At 40.5% G+C, this 5,979-nt stretch overlaps 1 non-coding gene across 1 annotated transcript; it reads right to left on the bottom strand.

Moving 5' to 3' along the window:
* Positions 1-1,124: 1,124 nt before the first annotated feature.
* LOC132656082 (U6 spliceosomal RNA) lies at positions 1,125-1,226 on the bottom strand. Its single transcript, XR_009594026.1, has one exon. It is a non-coding gene; the product is annotated as a U6 spliceosomal RNA (small nuclear RNA).
* Positions 1,227-5,979: the final 4,753 nt, after the last annotated feature.

Raw genomic sequence — 5,979 nt, 5'->3', positions numbered from 1 at the left:
GAAGCATGGTCGTTAGCTCTTCTTTGCGCCTTTGGTAGAACTCAATAGTGAATCCACCTGGTCCTGGACCTCTCTTTCCTGGTAGACTTCCTACTTGCTGTTCTAATTTCATTGGTTTTATTTTTGGTCGGTCATATGTGCCTGGGAATTTGTTCATTTCTTCTAGATTTTCTAGTTGTTTTAAAAAATTCATCTTCAACATATTCCTGCAATGATTTTCTGTATTTCAGGAATCTCAACTTTTTTCATCTCTAAGTTTTTTTACTTTGACTTTTCTCTTTCATTTGGTTATTTTGACTAATTATTTGTTTTGTTTTGTTTTTTGATGACCATTTTCTCATTTTGGTATATTTATTGTCCTTTAATCTTCCATTTAATTAATTTATTTTCTTATCTTTGAATTTTTATGTTAATAACTTCTAAGGAACACACACATTATTAAGTTTCATTGTGAAATTTTCAAACAAAATGTCTTTTGTTGATTCTTCACCCTTCCTTTCCACCCCTCTGACTACTTCCCTTGTACCCCTCTGCATACCCCATGGCTTCCTGTCTGCTTTTCATGTCTCTTGTGTCCTCTATCTTCCTTCCTTCCTCAACTCCTCTTTTCTCCCTTCTCCTAGTCTCCTACCTAGCTTTTTAACCTATACCCACACTAAACCCCATTTATACACATATAAATAATACAAGCTAGAATCTACATATGAAAGAAACGTGCCATTTTTGTCCTTCTGAATCTGTGGTACCCTGTTTAGCTGTACTATAATATAGAAGCATCCATTTTCCTGAAGATTTTGTGGTCTATTTGTCTTTGCATCTGAATAAGATCCCACGGTGTATCTGTACCACATTCTCGTTGCCCATCCTTTTGCTGGTGAATGTCTCACTGACTCAGTCCTTGCTCTTGTCAATAGCGCAGCAGTGAACAGGGCTGTGTAGCTCTCTCTGTGTGGACCATAGATTCCTTTGAGTGTATGCCCAGGGGTAGCATACTTGCGTCTATGGAAGTTGTACTTCTGTTTTCTGAGAAAGCTCGTCTCCATTGTGGCTGCAGCAGTTTACACCTGGTCCTCATGGTAGACATCCTAACTAAAGGTGAGATGTAATATCACAGTAGATTTTCTTAAAATATGAAACACTTCATGAATTTGCATGTCCTCCTTGCTTAGGGGCTAATCTTCTTCATACTGTTCCAGTTTTAGAATCTGTGCAGCTGACACGAGAACTCTCAGAGTAATCTTAATATACATTTCTCTGGTGGCTAAAGGTCTCAAAACACTTTCTAAGTACTTATTGGTCAATTGTGTTTCTTTTATTGAGATATGTCCATTCATTTCATTAGCTCATGTGTTGACTGGCAGATTTAGGGGGGCCGTGTTTAACATGGCAATTCTTGACATATTTCAGATATTAACTCTGAAGCATAGCTGCCAAAGCTTTTCCCCCATTCTGGAGACAGTCTGTTCTTTCAGCTTCATTTATTGTACATGTTTTTAATTTCAAGGAGTTTTACTTGCTAATTATTGGGACTATTTTCTGTGCTACCAGAATTGTATTCAAAAACTTCTTGCGAGAGCCAGGCATGGTGGTGCATGCCTATAACCCAGCACTTGGGGTGGCAGAGGCAGGCTAATCTCTCCCTGTGAGTTCAAGGCCAGCCTGGTCTACAAAGTAAGTCCAGACAGCCAAGGCTACACAGAGAAACTCTGTCTTGAAAAAACAACAAACACAGAAAACAACAACGAAAACGTTCTTGCAAAAATGTGTGTGTGTGTGTGTGTGTGTGTGTGTGCATCTTGAAATGCATTCTGTTTTTCTCTAGAGCAGCAGTTCTCAACCTTCCTAATTCTAAAACACTCTAACACACTGTGTATCTGTACCACATTTTCATTGCCCATCCTTTTGCTGGTGAATGTCTCACTGATTCAGTCTTTGTCATGGTGACCCCCCCAACCATAAATTTACTTCCGTTACTACTTCATAGCTGCAATTTTGCTACTGTTATGAATCGTTATGTAAATATCCAATGCTATGAGCTGCAGAGCCAGCAATAACAAGTGACAAGTGCTAACTGCTGCTCTATGGTAGGAAGATGAAGGGGTGTTCTACTTACTACTAGAAAAACACGGTCTTTGATTTCATGGAGACCTTCCGGAACCTCTTTTTAGAGAACAATTGGTCCTATAAAGAGTCTGGTATATAGGGCAGAGCCTTTCAGAGGCCCTCTGTGGCAGGTTCCTAGGTTGTTTCCTGTTTTCTTCTGATGTCTATCCTCTTTGCCTTTTGGGATGGGGATTGAGCGTTTTAGTCAGGGTCCGCTCTCTTATCAAAGCAGACACTGAGACTTAAGGCCAACTGATGGGCAAAGTTCATGGAATCTTAAGTAAGAAGTGGGAAATAGTAAGATCTGGAGAGGACAGGAACCCCACAAGGAGAGCAACAGAACCAGAAAATTTGAACACAGTGGTCTCCCCAGGGACTCATATTCCAACCAAGGAACATGCATGGAGATAACCTAGAACCCCTGCACAGATGTAGTCCATGACAGCGTAGTATCCAAGTGGGTTCCATAGTAATGGGAAGAGGGACTGCCTCTGATATAATCTGATAGGCTTGTTCTTTGATCACCTCCCCCTGAGGGGAGAGCAGCCCTACCAGGCCACAGAAGATGACAATGCAGCCATTCCTGATGGGATCTGATAGACTAAGATCAGAAGGAAGGAGAGGAGGGCCTCCCCTATCAGTGGACTTGGGAGGGGCAAGTGAGAAGAAGGGGGAGGGAGGGTGGGACTTATGGGGGATACAAAGTGAATAAACTGTAATTAATAAAAAATAAAAAAAGATTTTAAAAAAAAGAGTCTGGTATATTCATTCAACTCCCAGTTCATAGAGAAATAATTTCTCATATTTTTAGGCACAAAGATACAGTGGAGATCAGGTCATTCATGATAAAAATTGACACATGCAGGCTTTGTGCTACTGTGCCTAACAGAAGGCAGTGATATGATGCAAACACAACTCGACTCTCTGTATGTCTACCTGTCGTCCCACTACAGCTGTGGTGCTTGTTGAAACTAGCCTTCATTCTGAGTCCTCACCAAGCTGAATACCTGTCTTCATAGCACTCCTGAGTATGATTCTATGACTCCTCCATGGAGCTGTGAACTCATGAGAGACTGTTTCTCTTCCTTGAGAGAACAGAAACACGTGTGTTCTAGGGTTCAAAACTCTAATGCCGTAATTAAACCTTTTCTTATAAATCAAATTTCCACCATCTCCATCATGCTTCTAATATACTGACCTCTAAATGTCCCATGAAAAACTTTCATTGCAAGAGTGCATAGTCATATTATAAGCCAGGACTCTTTTCATTGCTAGTTAATAAAACCAACCTCAAGCCAGCTTAAGTAAATGAAAGCATTCTAGGTTCTGGCTGTAGGCATGACAGGATCCATGTCTTCATCATGGCTTTTTCTGCTCTTCCCATGGAGAGCTCGCTCTTCCAGGCCATAAGCTCAGCCTTTTACAGGAAATTCACACTCATTTTAGTTTTAATAGCTTCCCACCCTTTCTCCACAAAGAATCATACTAATTGTAGCATTGCAATCTGGAAAGCTCTCTTTAGCACAATTTTTAAAACAAATCTGTTGCCTGTCGCTCTCTTTCTTCAGTCGCTTAGCAACTTCTCAGACAGGAAGCGGCACTCCCAATAGTTCTGGCAGACAGTGACCATGAACAACCCCTCCTCAGCATGGGTCAGAACACCAAGGCAGTGTCATCTACCAGACCTGGGGCAGGTCCTTCTCTGCATCTGAGACATGGAGTCATCAATGCTCAAATCATGCTGGGATTTGTCATGAGAAGGAACCAGACAGATAGGAACACACATATTTTCTACGAATATTTTCAGGTAAATGAAAAGGTTCTCAAGCACGCATCTACAGATAGTATAAAGGAAAGTGTGAAATGGAACGCACACACGTCTAGCCTGTAGAAGGCTAACAAATTTAGCACCGTGGGCAGAAAAACCTCTTGAGGAAACTTACTAATAAGCACGCATGCAGAAGCAAGGGCTCGATAGTTTCTGCCTCCCTATTTGTTCTTTATATTCCATAAATACTACCTCTCCAATCCTCTTTAGACCTACTTGAGAACTTACAGTGACTAATCTCCAACAATTCAGTCTAATACAGACAAAATTCTACTCAAACTCAGTCAATTACACAAGGATATAGCCGAATAAAGTCATTTCGTTGATGGATGCTGGGAGAGAAAGCCTATCAGTGCCTGGAGCAAACAGTGGGTGTCCTGCTAGCTTCTTGTTCATGTTTCGTTGGCAGGAATGGCCTTCATCCTACTGTTTCATTGTCAGATTCCCCACAGAGCCTTTACTCAGCATGACTGAGAAGGTAGGAGTTAGGCTCATTGGATTTCCAGACAGCTTTGAAGGGCCTAAGCCTGTGCTTATAACATAACAAATGCTTGACAGATGTCTAGAGAATTGTCTGCTTGACTCCCCACCTCAAATGGATGAGTAGCTAAGGAGAGAGTCATTATTTGATTCATTCTTTGTGCCCTCAAGCTTCTAGTCCATAGCCTAGAACAAAGGAAGACTTGTTGAATCAATCACACAATGGACAGAATATCTCTGAATGCCCCAGGGAGCCCCATTCATTCCTCTAAGACTAAAAGTCATGAGTGGACATTTAGCAATAATTATCATAATAATTTCTAGGACTTCAAGCTTAATATTAAGAGGGGGAGAGGAGAGCATGATATGTCTTCATGTTCAATCAAAAAATGTATACAGGGTCTAGTCAATCAAGTGCAAGCACATGGGCCTATGTTGGATCCGAGGATTAATATGAAATAACTGAATGTACCCCGATGCACCTGCAACCCCAACCTGAGGATCCCTAGAGCCCATTTTCCAGCAAGCCCAGCTACATCTCTAAGCTCAAGGTGCAATGTGAGTCTCTGTCTATAAATATAAGGTGGAGATCAATTAAGGAAGACACCCAACATTGACTCCCATCCTCCACACACTCAAGCACCATATGTGCACATGTGCTTACAGATACATGTACATGCATGCACATGCAGAAACGCCCAAGTGCACCCAAGTTAAATGCATAAGAGGTGTCATTTAAGTAGCTCAGTAGTCATGAAAAGTGTAGACTGACCAGTGACTCGGGGTGCAGTTTTCTTAAACCTGTTTACCTTTCAGTCTCAGAATAATAAGTCAGGAACAGGACGATTTAATAGGGTACTTTTGAAGTCATAGCACATTACTGTCTGGTAAGACATGCTTCTAAACATAGAAAACTGGATGACATCATCAGCCTTCTTAATGAATCCACAACCCACAGCAGAAAGTTTTGTAAATTCCAAATTAGTGAGGTTACTGTGAAAGTTAATAACACAGCTGTCCGCCTCTGAGCTTCATGCCCTCATCAGGCTTGTTTTTACTGCTATAATGAGACAACGGTTACAATTTTGCTTCATTGGCGGATTAATAGAACAAAGATCACTTAATTGGCAATTAATGAGTCATTCCCCACGCATTTGTATTCTGAATAAATGTGATAAAATAAGGGAGAGACTGCAGGATTTCACTGAATCCTGGTGGAACTGTGTTTGTGAACCTGAAAGTTTATCAGAAAACTTTCCAGTATGAAAATATAACCATCTCTTAAAATTAAATGACCCTTTAGGGACTTACTAGAAAAAAATAAAAGACTCATCTGTCTTTGCTGACATCAGATAACTTACTCAGAATAATACCTTGACTTATTAGTATCTGAATAAAGAAATGCTTATTATATTTAAATTAACATATACATGGATTTGAAAATGAGTAGGGAGTTATAAAAACTTTGCTTTCTTTCAAAAATCAAAACCATTAAACACACTTCTGCTTTTCTTCTAAAGTAATGCCAGTTGTTCAGACTGAGGTTCTGGGAGTCTGACTTACTTCCT

Source organism: Meriones unguiculatus, chromosome 8, assembly GCF_030254825.1.
Source record: "Meriones unguiculatus strain TT.TT164.6M chromosome 8, Bangor_MerUng_6.1, whole genome shotgun sequence".
Taxonomy (NCBI): Eukaryota; Metazoa; Chordata; class Mammalia; order Rodentia; family Muridae; genus Meriones; species Meriones unguiculatus.
The sequence above is the reverse complement of the archived record's forward strand: the minus strand, read 5'-3'. Positions and strand labels throughout refer to the sequence as shown.